Consider the following 12,152-nt stretch of genomic DNA (forward strand, 5'->3'; position numbering starts at 1 on the left):
GGGTAATATATTGAGCGTCCAACAGCTGAAGCACATGGCACCATATCCATTTTCAATCTTTTCTCATCAACTTTTGGAACACTATAGTTTCCAATTCCATTACCCTTTACTATAAGAACAGGCGTAGGTTTTCTCGCATGCATACTTTGGAGACCTTTCTTAGCATGCCCATGCGACATTCCTAATAACCCTTTTATTCTTTCCTTGGTGAATCTCAATACTTATAACGAGAGACACTCTACCGAGAACATTCTTTTGAACTTTGAGGACAAGAACTTCTTTTCTCCTCCTTCAGTAGATTGACATCACCACTAGCAAGTAGGACGTCATCCACATGCACATGATTAGGAAATGAGTTTCCCATTCTATAACTTTGCACGAATACAATTGTTCTCACATTTTCTTTAACGCAAAATAACATCTGACTCTTTAACTTTAAATGCCACTGTCTAGAGACTTGCTCTAGGTCATAAAAAACTTCTTGAAGCAGTATCCCTTGTGTTCTTTACTTTCATCGGATGTAACTTAGATCATGATGTCGGTCATGATGTCCCACAAAACTCATTGTAATTTATTCATTCTCTTTGCACAAAATCTTTCGATTTAAGTCACACTTTACACCTTTACATATTTCCTTTGGAGTCACATTGACCTTGTAGACCCTTTACAGCCTATTGTTTATACTCCATTGGAAATTACTTATGAGTCCCAAACATCGTCGGGATTCAGCAATTTTAGTTCATCTCATATAGTCTCTTATCATTTAGACAAAACATACACTTCATTTCAACTGAGCGCTTTAAATGAGGTGGGATCAACCTCCATTTGGATTTCACTAACATAGACTTTATAGTAATCAAAAGTATCTAATTTTCTCATTCCTTGAGACCATCTATGTCTCAGGTACTGGCACTTCTTTCATATGGGGCTGTTGTTGCTCTGTCATTGCCAAGAGGCAAATTAATTGTATAGTCTTTCATTTCCAAGAGGCAATAGGTTTTACAGAGACCTGTGTCACAAGATCCATGTGTACTCATTCATCCTTTATAGAGCTAACATTAGGCGTTGTATAGGTCATACAACATGCTCCCCCAGATTACTCCATCTTCACTAAAAAAGGCGTATCTTTAAACTTTATTATTTGGGTTTATTCTGTTAAAACTTTCTTCTTTATGGCACTTTAAGCTCCGTCTTACTATTCCTTAGTCTGCATTCGGAACTGTAAAAGATCCAGGAATACAACTATTTCTTTTCTTTATGGGGTATTATTATGATCGTCGTACTCCCCTAGATGATCACATTCTTCATTAATGAATCACTTTAGATGCATAATGTGCATCACATTATTGAAAGTATAGAGGAGTTTCATCATTCTTAATTTATCTCATATTTCTTTCTCCCCCTCGAAATGTGGCAAGAACTTTTCTGCCACAATTTTGAAAAACCATTCGTAACTCCTGTGAATTGAGGAAACTTCGACTATCTACTTCATTTATCTGATTACTTCATACGAAATGAAGTTATCTGTTAACTGGTATGGGAGTACTTTTTCCTAATTCCATTTCAGAAACTCAATAGAGTTCTTTATCATTAGTACTTTTGCAAGTCACACTTGCATATCATTCTTATCTTTATGTTTGTCTTTAACTTTTATTCTCTTTCGATTTATTGAGTGCTTAATGACCGTTACACATAAGGTGTATGGTCGATACTAGGAAAGCATAATAGCTACTCCATACTTTTCTTCCAGAGTGGGACACATTAAACGCACATGAGTCATCATATCTTTCTCCTGTCATACATGATAAGTCCTTTGCCTACATTTCTCCTGCCATATAGGATGTTTGACATAATACTATGTCAACTTTACCCAGTTACGTGGGTATTTTCCCAGACTTTCCCTGCCATGCGGGTTTTATCATAATCATCTTTTCCCACTATGCGGGTAATTCCCTGTAAGGGACATAAATGCTAGAATTGGCTCTTTTGACTGCATATTCAATCATCAAATTCAAAAATAAATCCGAATTCTCTTTGACACACATGCTTGATCTGACGTTAGTCAAATTAAACACGCATGTTGCTTGTTTCATCTCAAACAATGTTGACTGAAAAATCTTCTTCATAGAGAGTACATGAAAGACATTCGTCAACCAAGATTTTTCATAGCGGAACTATCTAAATCCGATTTCACCCACAGGGGAAAACATTGCTAAAAACAGTTCTTCCAATTAAATTTTCCCGTTGGTTCCAATTTAATTTAAAGATAAAAGCTTTTACTTTGCAGCGGAAAACATGAATAAAAAATTCATGAAATTTTATTCTGTCAGAAGAATTTCCTTTTTCCCTTTTTTCAAAAAGGAAATTATATTTATTTGCAGCGGAAAAACATGAATAAAAAAATCATGAAGCTTTTACTTTTCAGAAGTATTTCTTTTACTTTTCTGTCCTCTAAACAAAATTTGTTTGAATAATTTTGAATAGAAAAACTGTACTGAAATTTCTCCAAAAACTGGACAAAGAACAAAAAACAAAAAAATGCAGCGGGCCCGGCGCACGGCTGCGGCCTCTGCCCAGTGCCCCGCGCGCGCCTGCGGCGGCTGGCCATGGCTTGGCGGCGGTGGCCTGCCTCCACTTCCAGCCCAAAGCCACGCTCTGAGCTAGGTACGGAGCTAGGGTTTCAATCCCGGCCGTCGAACGCGATCCAACGATCCAGCGTCGATTGTGCGTGAACAAAACAGACCCCCGACCGATCCGAACACCCTAGCCCATTTCTGTTTCTTCCCTTCAATGTCTCTGTCCCACTCGCCGTGGCACCGCGCCTCGCCCAGGGCGCCGGCGACGGTGGCGACGGCGTCGACCACGACGCCGTGCGAGCCCCAGCCACCTTCTCTTCCTTCCCCCCTCCATTTCATCCACCCTCCTACGACAGAGAGAGACAGAGGCGCAACCTAGGCCCTCCTCCGCTCCGCTGTCAGCTCGAGTGGCAGCGCGTTCGGGTTGCGCCGGCCGCCGGCGACGAGTCCAACCAGCAACCGCGCCACGAGTCCCTCCCCTTTCTTTACTCTCTTGCACTGCTCGTTTCCCCTCTGAATCAAGATCGACGACGACGGCAGAGCTACAAGCGGCGGCGCCGTTGCCTCCCCGTCACTGGTGACGCGTTTCCCTTAGCGGAAGTGCGCCGCCGTCGAACGGCGTGGCTGCGGTGCCCCTTTGCCCTTTGCAGGGTGATGTCCTTCTTTCAGATGCCTTGGCTTGCCGATGCGCATCTAAATCGAGAGGGACGACGCGGCCTTGCGGCGGCGCTCTTTGCCGGCGAGACCCGAGGCCCTTCTCCGGTGAAATATTTGCCTTGTCGTTTTAGGGTTCTTTGGGGAGGAGGGGGATACTTTCTTTCTCTGTATATCCTTTTCTACCGAAGATCTAAGCCTTCATGGCTCTGATACCATTGATAGACCTTGTGGATCGGGCAGGTCAGATCATCGGTGGTCTTACCTTCACTTGTGGCTCGAGGAGCTCCCGGTGCCAGCCATGATGATGGTGGCCGGTGATGGCAGAGAGTAGCGGTGGCGGTGCTTCCTGTCAGCACTGCACTAACCCTAAATCGATAGGGGATGTGGTGGGGAGTACAGCGTCGCGACGAACCTCATGTTGCGAGCCACGGCCCCCACCTTTTTATATAGTGCAGGTGACAGGGCCTGTCAACCATAATGGGTTGAGCGCCCCCGATCAGGGCGCGAATCTAAGGGCCCGGTGGGCCCTTGGGCCCACACGGTGGAGATCATCCTAACATTACCCTCAGGAAAGCCTTTTGCTGAGTGTAATTCTCCCATAGCATCCAATAGTGATAGCTCTATACAAGAAGAGAAGCCTTTTTCCAATTTGCGATAGTTCTGTGACCACTGTCCTAAAACCCCCCTGTTAGTTGACATGCTATGAGTAGATTTGTTTACAGTGATGTATCATCTATTCGTTAGGAATCCACATCATCGTCCAATTGAGAGTAACCAAAGTCATCTAAGCAAAAAAATAGTAAAGAGTAAATCACCTTCAGCTCCAGCCAAACAGATTCTGCAAACCGAGGTGCGACCTCCTGTTCGCCAACAACCTATGGTTGTGCATGAACCCCAACGTACGTGTTCAAAGCTTCAACTGACTGAAAACACACATAGAGCTGCCTCTATGTAGGAACTTGTGCAAGTTTGGACTTCTTTTTTGTCTCTCTCTCAGATTCAGAAAAGGAGAGGAACATGGCTTCTCAGCAGGAGTGATTCCCCGAAAAGAGATTGTTCCCAACATCCTTGAGTTCGTCGTCTCTCCGCTGTCATCGGTGTGCATGCGAATAAGGCTATTCCTAACTGGTTGGGCGCGCAACCAGTATCGGAGCCGTTGCTGTGCCTTGTGGATCCGCGCGAGCCCGGCCCACATGGCCCCACCCGAATTTGGCGATTTCATTTTTCTGAGCGCAATACGAAGCGAATACAGGTCCTATTGTATCTGGCTCCTACCTACGCCGGCGCCTAGCCCGTACTCGCCTACTCCGCCGTCCACTACCCCGTGACCAGGCTGCCCCATCCACCAAGCCGGACGAAGTTCCAAATTCGAATCTCGTCTGGCAGATACAACTCCATCGACCGGCGGAACCACACCCTCCCCATCGCAGCGCCTGGATCTCGAGATTTCCTTACATATCACCAATGAATCGTGGTGGGGAGTCATTCACGGATCTCCTGTTCAGGTATCTCCACTCACAAGATCCTCTTCTTCTTTCTTTGTCTTCTCCAGCAAATCCTCAAATCTTCATCTTCTCCTGTTCATGTGCAGCTTTTGTTCCCAGCCGGTCGCAGCCGAGGGCGTCCCAGATCTGCCATTACTAGATAGAGGAAGGGGAGGACAACGACGAGTGCAGGGATGGAGGGGAATATAGTGTTACCGATTCTCCTTCCGCAAGTTCTGCATCTCAAGTTCATGAAGCCACAAAAGAATTTTTCAATGTCCCAGATATTGACAACACCAACAGTCACAAAGTGCCCTCATCTGAATCACATGCACTCCAAGTCCGTGGCCTCAAAGGTAGTACCTCAATCGCTCAATCGACCCCCCCCCCCCTCCCTCCCCGCCCGCTATGAGATACAACTTTCAGTCAACTAGTCCTGTTTTTTCAGTAAAGTAGTTTGCTTGATGAAGATTTGAGCATTCTAGTCAGACTGAAATTAGATAGATCAATGACATGTTCAGTTTCTCGTTTTCAGTAGAGTAGTTCGCTTGATGAAGATATGGGCATTCTGGTCAGCCTGATTTTTCAGTAAAGTTGTTGGCGTGATGAAGATTTGACTGCACCTAAAATAATTAGGGGAGCATCAGCACTTCAATCTTTATCACCAACATTAGGGGAGCATCATCACTTCAGTCTTTATCATGGACATATACATGAACAGGAGGAAGTGCTTGATAGGGTTCCGTTATTTGCTGTCAAGAGTTTGTCTATCTGGGGTGCAGTATATGATCCAAATTCTTATTTGTGTCAAGGAATCATAATCTCGTCTCTTGGTTACAGTTCATTTGATAGTCAGACTTTGTCGCCTTTTATGTTGGCTTTTATACTGTCAAATTTGCAGGCTACATTGTTCATTATTTTGTAGCAATTGGTTGTTACATATTAGACAGATTCTGCTTTCATTCCAATTGAGGTTAACATCTCAGACATATTTAGGGTCCGACTTGGGAAGATACCCGACCGCCGCGCGTCATTATCAGGAAGGAAAAGTGCTTTGGAGAAGACCATGAGAAATTAAGCAAATAAGAAGTCAGGCATCGTCGTCAAGCCGGAGATCAGCCAGGAATTTGATTCTTTGGACGAAGCTGAAAGAGAAGGATCCAAATTTTGTCGATAGTGTGCTTGTGGATGAAGAGAGCAAAATCAGAGCACTTATGTGGACAGATGGTAAGAACCGCCACAAGTACAAATTCTTTGGAGACGCAATAACTCTCAATGTTGGAGTTCACTCGCTTTGAATTGCTCAATGGTCTGCTTATACTTTTTTTTGGATGTCCTCTGCTCACAGAGAAACTTAGTGCCTTTTTTTTCACCCGGAAAAACTTAGTGCCTTCTGTTGTAAAGTGATGAACAAATATTTTTTGCTATTCAATAGAGCAATTCTATGTAAACTTCTCACTGCTCATTGTGCACCAACTTGAAAACTTATTGATGTTACTGTTGTGGAAGATAAAATTCCATCTTATCTTAACATTTGCTGTACATTTTGCCCAAGTCTCTGTAAATTTCTCCTTGTTCGGATTGTCCATTACTTAAGTTAATCTAATCATGTCGTTGTGAAGTTTACATGCATGATTATTCTTCATTCTGCACGACACTATTTGTGCAAGATTAAGACCATCTCATCAAGCTGTAGAAAAGTGTTCCAGATTACGTTAGTGCGCACTTTATATTCCAGGTTGCGGGTCTCGTCCTCGACCACGAAGAACCTTACAGTTCGAAGTCATATTTTCAGCACTTCATATAACCTTTTCCGACACTCATTTTGTCGTTGATGAAGAGCTTTTCCTTATAATGTTACTAGCCATATAGTCGGAATTTTATAAGATCAATTCTCGGCAACTCCCTCTTATGGTTGACCGTGGAGAACTTTAGAGATAGCAGCCATATATACTCGAAGGCGGGCCTCTTGCACTCGACCATGAAGAACTTTAATGTTATATCTATCGATAAACTTTTTCGTTGGCGATCATGGGAAATCAACTGTGATATTGTCATCACTAGACACCGCGTCCCATATAACCGTTGATGCGCACTTAATATCCTTAGTTATAGTCCTCTTATGGTCTTTCGCGAAGAACTTTAGAGATAGCAGCCATATGTACTCGAAGGCGGGCCTCTTGCGCTTGACCATGAAAAACTTTATTGTTATATCGATTGGTAAGTTTTCTCATTGTCGATCTCCGAAAACCAACCCCGCAATTATTGTGATATTATCATCACTAGACACTACATCCCATATAACCGTCGATGCACACTTTATATCCTCGATTCCGGTCCTCTTATGGTCGATTGCGAAGAACTTTAGAGATAGCATCCATATGTACCCGAAGGTGGGCCTCTTGCACTCGGCCATGAAGAACTTTAATGTTATATCTGTCGGTAAGTTTTTTGGTTTGGGATCTTGGAAAACCAACCCCATAATTACTGTGATATTGTCATCACTAGACACCACGTCAAATATAACTATCGATGCACACTTCATATTATTGGTTGAGGTCCTCTTATGGTCGACCGTGGAGGACTTTCGAGATAGCAGCCATATGTACTCGAAGGCGGGCCTCTTGCACTCGATTATCAAGAACTTTAATGTTATATCGATTGGTAAGTTTTTTTCATTGGGGATCTTGAAAAACCAACCCCACAATTACTGTGATATTTTCATCACTAGACACTATGTCCCATATAACCATCGATGCATACTTTATATCATCGGTGTTGGTCCAATTATTGTGATATTACCATCACTAGACTCTACGTCCCATATAACCGTTGATGCACACTTTATATCCTCGGTTATGGTCCTTTTATGGTCGACCGCGAAGAACTTTAGAGACGGTAGCCATATGTACCCGAAGGCAGGCCTCTTACACTCGACATGGAAGAACTTTATTGTTATATCGCTGGTAAGTTTTCTCATTTGGGATCTCGGGAAACCAACCCCACAATTATTATGATATTGTCATCACTAGACACTATATCCCATATAATCATTCATGCGCACTTTATGTCCTCGGCTACGGTCCTCTTATGGTCGACCGCGAAGAACTTTAGAGACTGTAGCCATGTGTACCCGAAGGCGGGCCTCTTGACTTGACATAGAAGAACTTTATTGTTACATCGGTCGGTAGGTTTTCTCATTGGGGATCTCGGAAAACTGATAACCCACAAGTATAGGGGATTGCAACAGTTTTCGAGGGTAGAGTATTCAACCCAAATTTATTGATTCGACACAAGGGGAGCCAAAGAATATTCTCAAGTATTAGCAGCTGAGTTGTCAATTCAACAACACCTGGAAACTTAATATGTACAGCAAAGTATTTAGTAGCAAAGTAATATGATAGTAGTGGTAACGGTAGCAAAAGGTAATGATAACAAAAGTAATGTTTTGGTATTTTGTAGTGATTGTAACAATAGCAACGGAAAAGTAAATAAGCGAAGAACAATATATGGAAAGCTCGTAGGCAATGGATCGGTGATAGAGAATTATGCCGGATGCGGTTCATCATGTAATAGTCATAACCTAGGGTGACACAGAACTAGCTCCAATTTATCAATGTAATGTAGGCATGTATTCCGAATATAGTCATACATGCTTATGGAAAAGAACTTGCATGAAATCTTTTGTCCTACCCTCCCGTGGCAGCGGGGTCCTAGCGGAAACTAAGGGATATTAAGGCCTCCTTTTAATAGAGTACCGGACCAAACCATTAACACATAATGAATACATGAACTCCTCAAACTACGGTCATCACCGGGAGTGGTCCCGATTATTGTCACTTCGGGGTTGCCGGATCATAACACATAGTAGGTGACTATAGAATTGCAAGATAGGATCAAGAACTCACAATATTCATGAAAACATAATAGGTTCAGATCTGAAATCATGGCACTCGGGCCCTAGTGACAAGCATTAAGCATAGCAAAGTCATAGCAACATCAATCTCAGAACATAGTGGATACTAGGGATCAAACCCTAACAAAACTAACTCAATTACATGATAAATCTCATCCAACCCATCATCGTCCAGCAAGCCTACGATGGAATTACTCACGCAGAGCAGTGAGCATCATGAAATTGGTGATGGAGGATGGTTGATGATGATGATGGCGACGGATTCCCCTCTCCGCAGCCCCGAACGGACTCCAGATCAGCCCTCCCGAGAGGTTTTAGGGCTTGGCGGCGGCTCCGTAGCGATAAATCCTTCTCCTTTATTTTTTTCTTCCCGAAAGTGAATATATAGAGTTGGAATTGATGTCGGAGGAACTCCAGGGGGGCCATGAGGTAGGGGGCGCGCCCAGGGGGGCAGGTGATACGTCCATTTTGCATCATGCTTTTATATCGATATGTATTGCATTATGGGTTGTTATTTCACATTATGTCACAATACTTATGGCTATTCTCTCTTATTTTACAAGGTTTACATAAGGAGGGAGAATGCGGGCAGCTGGAATTCTGGGCTGGAAAAGGAGCAAATATTAGAGACCTATTCTGCACACTCCAAAAGTCCTGAAACTCTACGGAATACCTTATAATAAATAATGAAAAATCCTTGCCAAAGATGAAGACCAGGGGGCCCACACCCTTTCCACGAGGGTGGGGGGCGCGCCCCCTACCTCGTGGGCCCCCTAGTGGCTCTCTGATGACCATCTTCTCCTATATGAAGTCTTTCGTCGAGAAAAAAAATAAGAAGCAACCTTTCGGGACGAAACTCCACCGCCACGAGGCGGAACCTTGGAGGATCCAATCTAGAGCTCCGGCAGAGTTGTTCGACCAGGGAAAGTTCCCTCCCAGAGCGGGAAATCATCGCCATCGTCATCACCAACGGTCCTCTCATCGGGAGAGGGCAATCTCCATCAACATCTTCATCAGCACCATCTCATCTCAAAACCCTAGTTCATCTCTTGTATCCAATTCTTGTCTCGAAATCCGGGATTGGTGCTAGTAGGTTGCTAGTAGTGTTAATTACTCCTTGTAGTTGATGCTAGTTGGTTTAATTGGTGGAAGATCATATTTTCAGATCCTTTATGCATATTAATACCCCTCTGATTATGAACATGAATATGCTTTGTGAGTAGTTACGTTTGTTCCTGAGGACAAGGGAGAAGTCTTGCTATTAGTAGTCATGTGAATTTGGTATTCGTTCGATATTTTGATGAGATGTATGTTGTCTAGCCTCTAGTGGTGTTATGTGAACGTCGACTACATAACACTTCACCATTATTTGGGCCTAGAGGAAGGCATTGGGAAGTAATAAGTAGATGATGGGTTGCTAGAGTGATAGAATCTTAAACCCTAGTTTATGCGTTGCTTCGTAAGGGGCTGATTTGGACCCATATGTTTCATGCTATGGTTAGGTTTACCTTAATACTTTTGTTGTAGTTGCGGATGCTTGCAATAGAGGTTAATCATAAGTGGGATGCTTGTTCAAGTAAGAACAACACCCAAGCACCAGTCCACCCACATGTCAAATTATCAAAGTACCGAACGTGAATCATATGAACGTGATGAAAACTAGCTTGACGATATTCCCATGTGTCCTCGGGAGCGCTTTTCCTTATATAAGAGTTTGTCCAGGCTTGTCCTTTGCTACAAAAAGGATTGGGCCACCTTTATGCACTTTATTTACTTTTGTGACTTGTTGCTCATTACAAATTATCTTATCACAAAACTATCTATTACCACTTATTTCAGTACTTGTAGAGAATACCTTGCTGAAAACCGCTTATCATTTCCTTCTGCTCCTCGTTGGGTTCAACACTCTTACTTATCAAAAGGACTACATAGATCCCCTATACTTGTGTGTCATAAAGACTCTTTTCTAGCGCCGTTGCCGGGGAGTGAAGCGCCTTTGGTTGGTGGAATTTGGTAAGGAAAATTTTATACAGTGTGCTAAAATTTACTGTCACTTGTTACTATGGAAATTAATCCTCTGAGGGGCTTGTTCAGGGTATCTTCACCCCGACCAGTAGAGCAAAGAGTTGCTCCTCAACCTACTGAACCTATTGAAAATGAAAATCCTTATGAGTATCCCTTGAGTATGATAGAAAAACTGGTAGCTAATCCTTTTACAGGAGATGGAACAAAGCATCCTGATGAACACCTAATATATGTAGATGAAGTTTGTGGATTATTTAAGCTTGCAGGTATACCAGATGATGTTGCTAAGAAGAAGGTCTTCCCTTTATCTTTGAAGGGAGATGCATTGACATAGTATAGGCTATGTGATGATACGAGATCATGGAACTATAGAAGATTGAAATTGGAATTTCATCAAAAGTATTACCCTATGCATCTTGTTCATTGTGACCACAATTATATATATAATTTTTGGCCTCACGAAGGAGAAAGCATCGCTCAAGCTTGGGGGAGGCTTAAATCAATGTTATATTCATGCCTCAATCATGAGCTCCCAAGAGAAACAAGTCTTCAGAGTTTTTATGCTCGGCTTTCTGAAAATAATTGCACCATGCTCGATACTTCTTGTGCTGGCTCTTTTATGATGAAGACTATTGGATTTAGATGGGATTTATTGGATAGAACTAAATGTAACTCTGTAGATTGGGACCTCGACAATGGTAAGGAGTCAGGTATGACACCTAGTTTTGATTGTGTTAAATCTTTTATGGATACCGATATTTTCCATAAGTTCAGCACTAAATATGGACTTGATTCTGAGATAGTAGCTTCTTTGTGTGAATCCTTTGCTACTTATGTTGATCTCCCTAAGGAGAAGTGCTTTAAATATCATCCTCCCATAGAAGTAAAAGTAGCTTCACCTATTAAAGTTGAAGAAAAGACTGTCACTTATAATGATCCTATTGTTCCTACTTGTTATGTTGAGAAACCTCCTTTCCCTGTTAGGATAAAGGATCATGCTAAAGCTTCAACAGTGGTTCGTAAAAGCAATATTAAAACATATACACCTCCTGAGCAAGTTAAAGTTGAACCTAATATTGCTATTGTTAAAGAGCTCTTGTCTGATAATATTGATAGGCATGTTATTCAGTTCTACGGTGAAACTGCTAGAATTGCTAAACCTTGTGCTAAAGATAAACATAGACCTGTGGTAGGCGTGCCTGTTATTTCTGTTAAAATAGGAGAACATTGTTATCATGGCTTATGTGATATGGGTGCTAGTGCTAGTGTTATACCTTATGACTTGTATAAAGAAATCAAGCATGAAATTGCACCTGCTGAGTTAGAAGATATTGATGTCACAATTAAACTTGCTAATAGAGGTACTATTTCAGCAGTGGGAATTGTTAGAGATGTTGAAGTCTTGTGCGGGAAAAATAAATATCCTGCTGATTTTCTTGTTCTTAGTTCCCCACAAGATAGCTTTTGTCCCATTATATTTGGTAGACCCTTCCT

Source organism: Triticum urartu, chromosome 3A, assembly GCF_056163025.1.
Source record: "Triticum urartu cultivar PI428250 chromosome 3A, HENAU_Tu73, whole genome shotgun sequence".
Classification (NCBI taxonomy): Eukaryota; Viridiplantae; Streptophyta; class Magnoliopsida; order Poales; family Poaceae; genus Triticum; species Triticum urartu.